The sequence below is a fragment of the Thrips palmi genome, unplaced genomic scaffold, assembly GCF_012932325.1.
Source record: "Thrips palmi isolate BJ-2018 unplaced genomic scaffold, TpBJ-2018v1 HiC_scaffold_8, whole genome shotgun sequence".
Taxonomy (NCBI): Eukaryota; Metazoa; Arthropoda; class Insecta; order Thysanoptera; family Thripidae; genus Thrips; species Thrips palmi.
This window is the reverse complement of record NW_023144635.1, coordinates 5,348,605-5,363,604: the sequence shown is the minus strand read 5'-3', so window position 1 is coordinate 5,363,604 and position 15,000 is coordinate 5,348,605.

Here is a 15,000-nt window from a genome sequence, read left to right as displayed (position 1 = left end):
CGCTCCAGTGCTCATCCGCATTCGCGTGCCCGGCGTGCCCAGTCGGCGTGCGTAGCCGCCAAGCCGCGCCGAGCCGCGTTTGTTTGGTTTGGGAAAGTAACAGAGGGAATAATTAAGGCACGCACAGGCGCACTTTGATGGGATTAAGTCGTTACACTTTCCCGCTGCCGAGGCCCTGGCTTGAGCGGCCGTTCGGTTTGGTGGTTCGGCGGCCGCGGCCCGCTTCGACGAGGTCCTGCAACGCGTGGCTGCGGAGCGGCGCGCTCGCAGTAGCCGAAATTAAGACAGTAGCAGGTGGCCGGAAAGACCCACGCCAGATCGGTAGGGTCTTGGAAGCTACCCTTCTCTCGAGAGACACGCTCAGCGGGGTGGCGCGCCACGTAAACAAGTGCGTTACAGTTACGGGGTCGCGTGAGCACGCGTGTGTGTCTACGTGTGAGTGTGTGAGTGACCCTGACAGGCAACGGACGGCGCCCCGCCACGCCCCAGCGCGGCGCGCGACGCAGAGTGGTATCCATGCCAGTGGAACATCTCGCCGGGCTCCACGGCGGGGCAGTCCGTTGGGTCCCGGAGGAGGCGGGCCGGGCGGGGCGCACGGCGGGCCGGTCCGCGGGTGGTGGCGCCCCGGCGGCGCCCTGGACTGCCGCCGCCACGCCACGCCACGCCATGCCTGCGTGCGCGGGCCCGCCTGAGCACCTCGTCGATGGCGCCCGGCGCGCCTGTCAAACGCATCCTCGCTGTCAGCGTTGGCCGATTTTGCCTGGCGACGCGCACGGCGCACCGCGCACCGCGCAACACCCAACGCCCGACCCTCAATGGGCCGTCTGTTCGAATCCGCGCCGCGGCCCCGTTGCTGGCCCGGTTGACCACGTGCAGCGCGTCGAACAACCGGCCCATTTACTCGGAAAAGGCCCCGGGGGAACACACCGCAAATAACCATCACCCCTGTGTGCGTGTGTGTGTGACGTGCGTTCATTGGGGAGTAGTAATTGTGTGTGCGCCAGGCGTGGCGGGGAGGCGTCGGCGGCGCTGACCTGGGTCACAGAGTCGCAGGCCGCGGGGCCCGGCGTGCCGACCGTGTTCGCAGCGGGACGTGTGTGCGAGTGTGTCGAGGGGGGAATGCCTGCGCGTTGAAACGTGTGCGTCAGTCAGGCCAAACGTTACGAATCCCCTTTTGTTCTCCTCTCCGCCGGCGGTACGCTGGCACACTGGCACAGGCGTGACAGACCGCCGCGACGCCCCGTCCGCCCCGTAGGCCAGATTCGCCAGGCGAGCACGTTCACCGCGCCTCCCCACTCCGCGGGCAGGTCCGCGGTCCTCGACCCTCTCCCAAGGTTTGCTTGTTTTTGCAACAACGGCAGCGGCGGGCCCTCGCACAGGGGGCGGGGACACGTCAACGCAGACAACAACCTGACTGGATCAGAACGTCTGTTCTCGCGACGAGTCGCAGTCTCCCAGCAACCCCGACGAACTTACCAGTGGGGGTCCTCAGGCAGAAGCGCGGCGCATGGCAATGCCGGACGGAGGGAGGCCTGCGCTCTCTCTCGCTCTCGTGGGGTCGCCCAGGGGAATGGGGTGTGGGCTTGCAGCCCAGTGCACTCGGCCGTCATGCCCGCCAATTTGGCGGACAGTTCGCGCAGAAGGCGCGGCGACGCGGTGACAACGAGCCGCGTCGCCACACCGCGGACAGTGCGGCCAGCACCACGCCGCGCACCCTCACCCGGAACCGAGCCGCCGCCGCTGCAGCGCTGCAGCCGCCTGGGTCACCCCGTTATCGCAGCTCACAATCCATTTCGTCTGGGGCCGCCGGTGTCAAATAAATTTTAAAAATAGAAAGCCCGTCGGAACGCAGTGGTCGGCGCTGCCAAGGCTGCTGTCCTTGCCAAGGGACCGTCAGGCCGTCAGGCCCGACGTCGCTGATGATTATCCAGCCGGCTGTTCCGCAAAGCACCTTCCCTGCTTGGGGATGGCTGCCCTTTCCCGGTGCTGCTGGCGCCTGGCGCCACTGCAGGGGTCGCCGCTGTAAAACTAATGGGCGTTTTGCATTTGCCGGCCGGGCGGCCTCAACCCTTTCGGCCTTTAGGCCGCCACCGAGGCCGCCACCGAGGCCGCCACCGAGGCCGCCACCGAGGCCGCCACCGAGGCCGCCACCGAGGCCGCCACCGAGGCCGCCACCGAGGCCGTGGTCGTCTTCAGGAGCCCCTTCGGCCTTTGGGCCGTCCTGTCGTCCGGTCCGGCGGGGTGGCGCTGGAATGCCGTCAGAAGGAGAAAGTGTCTTCAGGGTGTCCATCGGCATGCCGCCGGCCAGCTTGATGGCCACCGCGCAATCTCATTCATTTTTATAAGTCGGTGACCGTGTCGCGGGGTAAGTATTATATATGTGGCCGACGTGGGGTACCGCTAGGCCGCCTCGGCCTGCCCGCCTGCCTGCACCGTGCCGTGTCGGCCGGATGACTCCCGGCCGGGATGTAACCGCACTGCTAATAGCCTAGTCACTCGACGAGGGTGGGTGAAGTATGGGGCGATTTTGAAGGCGTTCAAGAAAATCACGATCAAAAAAGAAAATATGAAAGAGGGTGATTTAGAATCGTACTCCGTACGAACTTCTTTCCTTCCAAACAGCAGAACTACCCATAGAACTATACTGTTCAATGTATCATCAGCTCACTGAAATTATGTGTTTCTAAGCAGTATTACTGCAGTAACTATTCCTGTATTAATCGATTAAAATTAGGGACCTCCCGGTGCGGTGCCGGGGCGAGCCGCTTCTGCTACTGGACGGGCCGCTCCGCCCGGCTGCACAGCACAGTGCCTGGCTCGGCCTGCCTACAGTGGCGCCAACCGATCCCAATTTCCGGCCAATTCACCGCTGGGCCTAAAGAGACGGGGCGTCGGCAATTAATCCTCGAGCCCACCAGAGAAACAGAGAGAGGTGAGGAGAGAGAGAGGCAGAGAGAGGCGGCTACTGACTGACGAGGTGCGGTCGGCAGCCTGCGGCTAGATCGTGCGCAGGCCGCACCGTGCGCGGGGGTTGATCGCCGGAGCCGGAGAAACCAAATGAATAGATCGACGCCGAAGATTGGTGCGGTCGGGTCAAGTCGGACAGTGATGGCGATGGCCGCGCCGCACTCCACAGTTGGCACGCGTGTCTCCCGGGGGCGGCCCGCGCCGATAATCAGCGGGTCGCCCCGTCTCTCGCGCTGCGGGCTGGCTCGTGAGGGCGAGAGAGAGACGGGCCGACGAAAGCGTCGTCCGGGACGGGCCGGCGCCGCACCGCGCCGCGTCGTCGCGTCGTCGCGTCGCCGGGGCTATACTTTGCGAGTGTCGAGATGAAGCGCAAGGCGGGGCAAGCGGCCGGCGGCAAGCGGCCAGCGGGTCGGTGGGAAACCAGGTCGGAGGCGCCGGGCCGCGCCTCGCCGTGCCGCGCCGGGCTAGGCCGTCGGGCCGTCGGGCCTCGCGGACATCATAGTTCCCGTTTCGTTTCCATCTCGGCCGATCACCCAGCCGCAATTAGCGATGGTTTGGCTGCCGCCAGCTGCCGCGCGGCCGGCCTGGCCGGTCCCTCGTCCCACGGCACAGCCCGGCCTCGGAGGGGATGGACCGCTAAACTTGGCGACTCCATTTTTAGGCTCGATTTCAGGCTACCCTTTCCTCGACGGTGCGAATGCACCGCCTGGACTGATTCCGGAATCCTTTTTCCTCGCTCCGTCGCTCTCGCCCCCATACGGGACGCCCCATGGGTTGGAGAGACACAGAGCGGAATCAGTGGTCAGGCTGCCCTGCCAGACTCCTGGGGCCAAAATGGCGACCCGACCGCTGCAGCCTCGCGACAAGGCGGTAACCTGCTGCCGCCGCCCTGCCGCCGCCCCTCGGCCTGTTAATGGCACCTCCTGCCTGCTCCTTCTGGCGGTGACTTTCCAGACAGCCTGCCCTGCCCTGCCCTCAGCGGGGACCGAGCCCGCAGGTCAGTGACCGGCCAACACGTCCACGACACGACGCCAAAAACAACAAGAAAGAACGAAAATGAGCGCCAACTTTTTAAAATCTTCACAGTGTGCACGCATTATTGTAAGAGTGGCAGACTCGTTCCAGCAGAATACAAACAAGAATAGTTTCCTTTTGCTGGTAGCCAACAAGCGAGTGATACTCAATGTGGTGCAACCTCAAGCACACTCGCAGCCGCCAGGATCCGGCTCCGTGGTGCGCACGTGTGTGTGAGTGTGTGAGTGTGCGGCCATAGCGGCGGGCACGCGCGGGGCCAGCACGGGGCAGTCGGGTCCAGCACCACTTTCTCCACCACCTTTCCAGTTGTTGCTCGCCGGAGTGATTCTCGATACAAATATCCTCCTCGGCGGGAAATTGTTTTGGTGGCCCGGGCCGAGGCCGGAGCAGTGTTGCCAGATAAGTAGGTGAAATTCACCCGCGATTGGCAGTGTTGCCAACCTCAGCGGGTGTTTTGGGAGTTTTCCCGAAAGCGGAGCGATGTTACTTTCAGGGGCCGGAGGCTGGGATAGGCAGTCCCGCTGACAGGGATGCTCAAAGACTGCGTATCACACGGGGCCGTGCCGTGGTGCCACTCTGTGGACGCCAGTTTGCCTGCCTCCCTCTTGCCCTGGAGGGTGCCCCGTGCGGCACCCTTAAAGTGGCACCCCTGGCGAAGCCTCGGATCCGGCGCACCAATCGCAGGCCTGGCAGCGCGTCGCCGGAATGCGGTCGTAAAAAGGGCGCCACACACGAGAGGTGGCCGTTAGCGGTAATCCGTCGCGTTTGGGACCGCCTTGCCTTGCTACGCCTTGCAGTGCCTCAGCTTTTAGTGCCGCTGAATGCAGGCAGGCCGAGGCAGGCGCAGGGCTAAAGGCCCCGGCCTACAAAACGGAGGCAGATTATCCGCGGGATGGAAAACGCATTGAAAGTGTTTTGCCGCGGGACGTCCGACTAGGCTGCCGGGACGCGCGAGTCCGGACCGAGGGATAGGGAGGGGGCGAAAATCGATTAAGGGAAATGTGTCATTGTATCGGACCGGATCCGGACAGCGGCGGCGTGGCGCGGTGGCTCCGGGGAGACAGGTGCGTAGAGTGTAGGGGCACCCAACTAGGCGAACACGCCTGGAACACGCCTTGCGAGCCGAGAAGCGAGCAGGGCGGGGTGCAGCCAGGACACGCGATGCCTGGGCGCCGCGCCGAGCCGAGCCGCGGCGGGGCGGGGCGGGAGGCAACGGCCGCGCCAGTGGGCCGCTACCAGGTCCTATTATGTGGTGGGGCTGCTCGCAGCGCCACGCCGCGTTGTATGCAAAGGCAGCGTAAGCACCCGCCCTCACCTCTTAATGGAGTCAAAGACGCAACTTGGGTGTGTTCCTAAGAGGGGCGGACATGAATACAATGCCACAAGAAAGCACGGCTTAGGGTCTAATATCCTGGCGGCGCTGCTGAAGGAAGTCTGGACCCTTTCGGCGTTCTCAGCACATTGTAGTTATGTATTCACCGTGGCCAACAGGTCGCGGCAAAGATCACATTTCTTCCGTCGCCGAGTGAATAACAATAGTAATCAAAAGGCAACTGCTGTCGACTGTCATGCCCTGTGCTGGATACCAATCAAGGCTCAGCCTTTGGTTGTTGACAGAGACCAGCACTAGGTAGCGCACCCTACTGGCTCCTGCTTTTTGATGACTTCTGACTGTCACAGTCAGTTGGGTGAATTGAATGAGTGTTGTTTCCGTGTTGGGTACTTTTTCAGCAGTGCTGCACACCTTGACCGACAGTGACATTGGTGCTCCTGCCCTCCTCCCAGCCTCTCAGAACCTTGCCTCGCCACCCTAGAGGTAGTTTTATGTCACATTTACGTACCTCGTACCTGCTACGGCGGTTTTCGTTTTCCTGTTCGCCGCTCAGCGCGAGGCACAGGCACGGCATGGCTGGGCACGGCCCGGTGTATGGTAATGAGTGCCATGAATACCAACCCTTCGACGCCAAGCCGAGAAACACCATGTGAAAATGGCGTGCCGCGAGGCCCAAGCCGCCCAAGCCATCTAAACGGCATCTAAAACGAAAGCAGCCGTGGAAAATAGTCATCGGCGCATTAATAGTTTGTTCGCGAAGCACTTAGGCAGCCCCGTCGTTGCCTCAGTTCGGGCGATTCCGGTCGCCGTCTCTCGCCTAAGCGCTCGTCGCTTTCGAGCTTGCAGGGAACTTGCAGTGAGCTTTGCAGCGAACATGCGGCGAGCTTTTGCAGCAAGTCGTTAAGCTGCAAAGACTAATGAGGGATGCCTCGCTCTATCCGGTTTCTAAAGAAACGGCCTCGCGACTCCCCCGCGAAAGTCCTCAAAAGCATCAGCAGCGTCAGCTGCAGCAGTGTCGGACTGCAGCGTCTCTCTCCAAAGCGGTGGAAAACGGAGCCACCGTCTGCCCGCCTAGCGCGTCTAGCACGCCCAGCGCCCTCTCCTGCCGTCTCCACGCTCGCCTCGCGAATGCCTGCGAATGGCCGCCCGGAGCACTTCAGAGGTCCTTCAGAGGTCTTTCAGACACGAGCTGCACGTTGCGATTCCAAACTTATTCTCAATTTCGTAAACACGGCCGCGCTTTTTCGCTCGCGTCTGCAGCCGACTCCCCCCCCCCCCCTCCTCCTCCGGGAGAGAAAGGGGATGCCTGGAGGTCCGGTTCACTGCGTCCATCCTTGTACGTCGCGCGGCACTCTACGGTAGTAAAATGTCGGCAAATTCGTCGCGGTGCTGCGCGCCGCATTCTCGTCTAATTTTGGGCGGTGCATCGAAGGCAAGGGCGTGCCTTTACGACCCAGGCGGCACCAAATTCCGCGCCCATTCCGCTTTAGGGACTATGCCGTCGTGGGAGTTCCGGCGCCACTCGTGAGTAAGTGAGTGTGACTTCGTGGTGTTCGGTCCTTGTCGTGCACAGTCGGACATCGGATGTGATTACGTGGAGCCTATGCGAAAAGTGCGGCGCATGTGTGTGTTTAGGACCCCGTTACGTTGTCAGTTGCGTGGTAAATCACGCACGCACACACACACACAGTAAGGAAGGGAGACAGCGGGGCCAAGGACCTGCCCGAAAGGAGAAAGGAGCTGAAGGTCGCTGACCGTTGCCGCCGAAATCCGGCCGGACAGTCTAAAGTAGCGACAGGTGGGGCAGGACCGGGCAGGACCAGTAGTCGGGAGAAAGGAAGCAGGTGACAGAAAAAAAATTAGCTCGTTTCATCCGTCTGTGGTGAAAAATTTAAGAATGATGCCTTTGAAAACGTGCGCTTGAAAAGTTGAAATTGACGAAAGCGAAAATACACGTGTATAAAAATAAACGAGCCGCGTGAAACACGGAGGGAGAAGGACGACGCAAGTTCGACGCGCAGCGTGACAGGCGGGGGTTGGGGCCGAGAGGCGGGCACCGTCCCGACTGTGACTGACGGCTCGCAAGATGCGACCGGAGCAAGTCGGACCGAGTCTGACCGATGGAGTGCCACGTCGCGCCGTATACTGATTAGGTGTCGAGGCGAGATATCGAAACGCGCGCGCGGGGGACGCCGGGAAAAATGGATCACTTGAAGGCAGCGAGGGTGAAGTCGGGGTGTGCGGACGGACAGGCAGACAGGCAGACAGACCGGCGGGAGGCACGGCGAGGAAAACTTTCGGTCAAGGGGATGCACCCCAACTCGCGCAGCCTCATTAGTCCGGACGATCCGTGCCGCTCTTCAACAAAAATGCCCCCTCCCCCTAAAAAAAACAGTTTTGAGATATCTTTTTTCCCGCGACGACGTTTTATAATGGTCTTGCGTAACGCACGGCGGCACGACGCACCTCCCTTTCGTACGGCCCTTCCAGAAAAGCCCCCCGCCTCCTTTTCGCTCTCCGCGAATCGCGGACCAAATCACAGCAGCGAAAATGAGCCGCTTTTATTCCGGGCGCAGCGGGGCCGGCGGGCCTTGTCGCTCCGTCTCTCTCGCACGCGTACGGGACGCCCTTCGGGTGCAAGAGAGACCGAGCGATGAAGACGACTCTCGGAATCGGGCTGCCGCCCAGGGCCGGACTGCCTTGGGCTGCCCTCGAGTTCCGCGATGCCGCCCATAATTACCTTACTTTCTTTTTCATGGGTCCAGCTCCCTCGCTCCCGTGTGCGGCTTTTGGGCAAGTGCACGGCGTCCCGCTGCACTGCCTTCTCGTCTTGTTGTTGTTTTTCTTGTTCTTGTTGTTGTTCTTGTTGTTGTTGTTGTTGGCGTTCCGCTGCCTGCTCCCCAGCCCCACCTGTGCTCGCATACTCGGTGCGGGCGTCGTCGTCCCCCTGTCGAGTGTTCTTACATCGGCGGAGCGATCCGCGAGCGTTTATACACTGGCGTGCTCAGTCAGTCACACGTTCACGCTCTCCCTTTCGACACGGCATTAAACACTTTATGGTGTTCCCAGTTACACTGGCCGTAAACCGCACCCCGCAGCTCATCTTTATTGGAGTGCGGTTGAAAACGATGCCTCTTTTTCCCAGCTGGCGATTCATTGGGCGGCGGATGGAACATAGGGGTATCTTCCACACGTTGCCGAGTGGCTATGCGCTGTTACGGTACGGCCCGATTGGTTCGCTGGGTTTTCCAGTGGCCGCCCTTGACTGCTGCCGCCATGAGTGAGTGGTTCCTTATTCGGAGCCTGAAAATCGTCCCGAGTGTCTGACGGAAAGCCCTCGGTCGCTCGCTTGGAGAGCCCTTGGACAGCCTTCGCAGACTCATTGTGCTGACACACCTGCCTGGCTCGCTCCGCCTGCCCGGGCTTTCGTTGGCGATGAGTGCTCGTCTTCCACTTTCGTTCGCGGCAGATGTTTCTTCAACTGGGAGCAGCGCGACTCACACTCCGTGACTCACGGCGCGGCCGGCTTACATCAGGTAGGCTTAACATCGCCAATTTCCTTTGCAGAAAAGTTTGTCCTTTTCGCAATGGTCACAGGTTTAAATAAGTGCATACTGCCACAACAAGCACACAGGGTAGTACCAGATCATCTGGTCAGTTATCTTGCCTTCTGCGAAAATAAGTCGTAAGACTCCTTCCCTTTTTTTGTTCATGGTGGTGATGTCGACGACAGTGCAGTGAGGAGGCTCAGGAATCTGCATCGAGGTTCGTGGTCTTCGGCGGGCCGCGCGGCACGTACGCGACTCGAGAAGTAGCGACATTTTAGCCGCTTCGTGGAGTTCTGCCGCATGCACCCGGGAAACGTCGCCAAAGAAATATATCGTCGCCAAGCCCGAGACGCTGGACCGGAGCATCTCTGCGCGCGGCGGCGTCACCTCGCTTCTGACACTGGCCGCTTGTCTCGCTGCGTGGGTCCCCTATTCAAGAAAGGAGCTGCCGCAGTCGTACACAGCCGAACGGCCACGGAATGCCGTCATTGTCCGCGATTGGGCTCCGAGCTGTTCAGACCATAACCGCACCTTCGGCCGCTCTAGTGGCCGGCGCGCGGAATGGACTGCGTTGTGTGCACTGCGTCGCTCTGCGTAGAAAACCAGCAATTACAGCCACTTTTAGTGTTTTTCTTTCTGCTTTTCCCCTTCCGCCGGGCCGTGCGAGCGCTTGTCCGTGTTAGACTACGGCGTGGCCGGGGCCTTCCGCTGGCATTATCAAGAGAAGAGTGCACGCATCCACTGGTCGACGGGCCTAGCGAATCAACAAGGTTTCTACATTTTTCGACGGATCCTGAGAATCGGCCGGCGCTTTGCATCATAATCCATTCTTCGGCGGGGCGCGCATGCCGAGCGCCACCCGCGAGTTTTCGCAGCGAGTTTTGTGAGTACAGTGTTGGTGAGCTCTGGAGCCCAAAAAACGCGTCCGGGATTTTGACTGCCTCCAACGGGCCCACTGTGCGGTGTCATGCAGGCCCAAGTTGTTCCTGCCAGTGGCCGCCACGCCCCAACGACGTGCCGGGCCGCCTGGATGCAGCGCCACTTTCGTCTTTCTCATCCGTAATGAAATCGCCCGATGACCGCAGCGGCTAGCCCTACGCTTCACAATTAAAATCCCACAAGCAAGCGGACGCAGCCGTATACGGAACAACATCTGGTCGGCAGACGTTAAACAGCAAAGCTATTTCCGATTCGAGGCCGTCAGTGCCTCTTAAGGGTGCCCAACAAACGCGAAAACTGGCACATTTTTGATGTCACAGTGAAAGTGCACATTCCGGCTCATTACGCTACTGTTATTCGACACCGCGGACCGCTGGTATTTCACCATTTTGTGACCTCATCTGTTTCACTCCTTATTCACCTTACTGTTTCAAAAATCCGCACTTGCAACGTATGCTGCCCTGATCGGAGAAAACCCCCACATCCGGCCGGTACATATGAGAGAGAGTGCACTACTGGCGCCGCGGGACGGTCGGGATGGTCGATGAAGTGGAGAAGAAAAATTGATATCCGAGATGAAGGCCAGGCTGGCCGCGCCGCTACCTGCAGCTTCCTTTTGGCAGGCCGAGGCACGCCAGGAATGCGGCTGGGGCTGGCCGGGCTGGCTGGGCTGGCTGTGCTGGGGCGGGCCCAGGCGGGCCGATGCCATGTGCCCCTCCCTCTGCCCTACTCTGCATGCAAATGTATGCCCGCAGCATACATCGCGGGAAAGTACTTTGGAAGGGTGCTCTCTTGAGGCTTCAAAGGCGACTGGACGCGTTAGTTTTAATTTATTTTGAGTCACGTCATCGAATGCGAATGAACGGGGGCGAGCGACATCCGCCAAAGCGTCCGTGCGTCGTGTGGTGGACGGGCAGGCGGCGGGGCGGTCGCCGCTGGGAACAACACCAGAGAAATGGCGCTGTGAGTGGAAAGATTGTGGGCCAAAACGAAGCCCCAGAATCGGGCCCATTAACCCATTCCCCAACAAGTGTGAAGAGAACTGGCCCGCGAGACCTGACGTGTTCTCTCACGGCCTCTTCCGCTCGCTAAGGACAAGGTAAACAATGCTCCGGAGCCACGCAGCGCAGCGCCGCCAGCACGGTATGGATTCGCTTTCCATGCTGCCCACGGCTGGCCAGGGCGGCCCGCGCTTTGTCGGATACTCCCTGGCCGAGGCCGTCCCTGTGCTGCAGCCTCCACGTCCGCGGCCCCAAACTTCGCCCGAAGAATCAAAGTTTTCCCATCGGGATGCACTGACTGCATTATTTTCTCGTCACCAGGCCGTGTCCTCGAGTTCGCCATGAAGAAGCTGAACTATATTACCGGCGACAAGACACTCGGAATTCGGCCCCCTCTCGGAGGATGAGGAGGTGTGAATGGTGTCCTATTCCTTCCCAGTGCCCCTCCCAGACTTCCAGAGCGCCGCCGGTGCACTTACACGCAGAACAAAGTCTCGTTACACACGTGTGAGACCGGGCCGCTTCGGCCGTGTTTTCAGGGAACGCACCGTGAAAGTGCAGGGGGCCATCACACTAAAACAAGCAGGCACTCTGTGTGGTGGCAAACGGGGCGGCCCCGGTGGACGCCCTCGCCCTGTAGGAAATGTCACGGCTTCACTTTTTCCAGAGGATTGTTGTTGTAGCTGTTGATGCGGCCCCACCTTGGAAACGATTACCCTGCCAAGGACGCAGGCTGGTCAGGGCGAGTCAGGGCCGCGTCAGGGCCCCGTCAGGGCCGCGCTGATGACCCCCCGGAGCATCTCTCTGCCTCTCCCTTCGGTCCTTCGGCCCTTGGACCAGCCCACCTGGCCGTGACCCACTTCGCCGCGACCTTGGGCACCCCGGGTCCTCATGACTCTTCGTATTCCATTAAACCCCCACTTCTCTCCCTCGAAGGGCCCACAGCAGCCGGGCGGCGAGGCAGCGAGGCGGCCAGGCGGCGGCCTCCCGGACCGACAAACAAATCAACGGGGAGATGCACGCGCATGAATGTCACTCGACGGGGACGCCGAGGAACGCGGAGACTTCCAGAGATTAGTCACACTGTTGGATGACTATATTTCACGTGTGCCTGAGAGGACGCCGAGAAAATCGTTGACTTTGGGATGCGCGTTCTGACCGCGATGCACGATGAACTTTGCAGCGCGTGCAGTCAACTATTTCGGAAAGAATTATTTTTACAGTGTGGATCTGATGACTAAAAGTACATGCAAAATGGTCATAGACCTCACAATGAGCAAGGTTTGCCTGGTTTCCACCGTTCGCAATGTTTTGATTCCTAATTTAATCCACCTTTTCTTTTGTTGATACTTCGTTCCTCATTATCACTCTGCTTTGACGCCCCATGTTTTTTGTTGTTGTTCTTTTCCCTGCCCGGCTTGGGTTCCTCATTCATTAGCTTGGAAGCGGTCTCACCACCGCTTTGTTTCTGCGGACACGACTAGTTGCTGTCTCGGTCAGTTAGTTTGCAGCGCGCCGCCGCGCCGAGACGTGACAAAAAGATCTCTGTTGGTGGCAGGCTGGCAAGGCAGCCGCGAAGAAAGTGGTTGCGGGGAAAGGGACACCTGACCGGATAACACGTCCTTACCGGAAACGAAATCCTCCGGCAAAAAAAAAAACAGCGCGCCAGAGACGCGACGAGCATTTGAAGAATGGTATCACGGCATCGCGACAAATGCCCTATCGCGCGTTCCGGGGGTGGAATTGTTGAGTAAAAAGGTTTTGTTTTTGTTTTTTCACTCTGCTGGGTCTCTTGTGTGTGTGTGTGTGTGTGTGTGTGTGTGTGTGTGTGTGTGTGTTGGTGTGTGCGTGGGGCAGGTGCCTTTCCCCCCATGCACCATTTGCGATTTGACGGGGAGGCCCCGGGGCGGTGCGCTGGCCGTGCCGAACCAGGGCGTCGCCGTGCACCTCCTGTTGCTCGCGCCCCGCCCCGCCCCACCCCGCCCCGCCTTGAAGCACATCCTCGGCACGTACTCCGATCATGACAAAAAGGACAACCACCTCGAGGTATGAAAGCGAAAGGAAAGTTAACAACTGCTGGTCCAGCCGGACGCGGCCGCTCAAAGAGTATAACAACGCCTCAAATTGGCGAGGAACTGGGCAGGAAGTCGCGTACCCGCGTAACGCGCGGCCGGAAATTGCAGTGCAGGGTCGGCCGGCCGGGGAGAGTTTTTAGCGGGGAATATTAATGCGGGCGGCCAGCGCGGCCAGCGAACCCACCCGGCCGGGTTGTGCACACAGTGCCCGCGTCCGGATCCGCCTGGCTGGGCTAACGACCCCTGGGCAGGGCAGGCAGGGCGCCGGTGATGTTGTGGCCGTCTGAAATGCAAGAGGCATCTTTCCGCGATCGGCGCGGCCGTGGCCCTGGCCCTGGCCGCTCTCTCTGAGTCCTGCAGTGCCTCGCAGTGCCTCGCAGTGCTGCAGCCTGCCAGCTTGGACGATAAAGCGCAATGTGTGCCGTGCCTGCCGGGTCCGGCCAGCAATGCCGGTGCAGGCGCGACGCCCAGTCGGTGTTTCGCCTAGGATCCGCGTGGTGGCGCTGCCGGCGCTGCCGGCACACTGTCCGAACGGCCCATCAAACGGGGATGGACGCGTCACGTCACGACGGCAGCCAATCTCGCCACCAATTGCCAGCCAACACCTTTCTTCCTCAAAGTGTTTGACCGAGTTCCAATTGGCGCTTCCAATCGCGTTTTGACAGCTCGTAAAACTTTTTTTTTTCCAGTGTGGGGCGTCGCGTCCCCGCCCCCGCGCTACTTCATCAGGGCGAGGCCGGCGCGCTGGTGAGGCTGCCGTGATATGTTATTACTGCAGAGAGGTCCGGTCCGGTCGGAAAGCCGATTCGAGCCGCGTACGCTGGCCGCTGATCGGAAAGAAAGTTCGTCGCCCAGACGGGGCTGGCAGCTGGGACAGGGCTGGCGGGGCTGGCGGGGCTGGCGGCCGGGCAGTCGAGGGGGTTGTGTCGGGCGTGGCCCGGCGTGGTGGGACTCGCTCCAACATCTGATACCTCTGCAACTTTCTAATTTTCCCGAACATGAGTCCGCCAGGGCTGCCATCCCCGTCAAGCGCACGCGACGGCCCACTGGAGTGGCGGGGCGGGGCGGGGCGGGCACCGCCTGCTGAACGACACGGACTCGAAAGCCCGTCCGGCCGGCAGGACCGGGTGGCGCCGGCCACATCCGTATTCTAATCAGTTCTGCTTTATTTTTCTCCTGCTGCCAAAAGTGACCTGACCCCCAAGAGCGCTGCTTCGTGTCGCGCTCGCACTCACACTCACACACACACACACGCCTCGAGATCGTATTTTTCAGGTGGCCATAACAGGCCCCGGGAAAGCGGTCCAGGTCGCCGGATCCGAAACGAAATGCTATTCCGGAATGATTTTCCCCTTCACCTCGCGTCGCCTCGCGTGCAAGCCCGGCGCTCTTGAGGTAGCCAGTCATCCGGGCAGCGGTTGGGCGGCGGCGGCCACTATCCCCCCCCTCTCTCTCTCTTTCTCTATCTCAGTCTCTCTTTCCCCCGATCTTTCTCTCGCACGGTCAATAATGAGAGCTGCTACTGCTACAAGGAGAAAACGCTCCGGACGCAGTCGCTGACACACCAGGCGCGCGGAGCACGGCGCAGGCGGCGCGAGCACTGCGGGGCACTCACTGCGGGGCACTCGGCCGCTTTCCCGTGTGGGGGATTTGAAATGCCGTCCGTCCGTCCACCCCGTTCACTCCAAGCCGCGCGGCCACGCGGCCATGCGCCATCGAGTGTCACTGCTCCGTTTTCTCCCTATTCCCCGCCCATTATCGAATGGTATCCCCCTCATCGCGTCCAGCGAGAGCGAGAGGGAGGGAGAGGAGAGAGAGGAGAGAGAGAGAGAGAGAGAGAGAGAGAGAGAGAGAGAGAGAGAGAAAGGGGGAGAGAGAGAGACCCGCAAATGCCCCCTGCCCTCACCGTTGTTATTTTTGAATCTGCCAGCTTTTCGCCCGAGAAACTCCTTGTCGACGTCCTTCAAGTCTGGCTTAGCCCCCCCCCCGGCCTTTTCCATCCTTTCCCGTTGCTACGACGAGGTAAAATACGTTATCAATTTTCTAGCGGGCCACGCTCCGTCGGGACGCGTTTGTCCGTGTTCGTCAGCGCGCACCTCTCC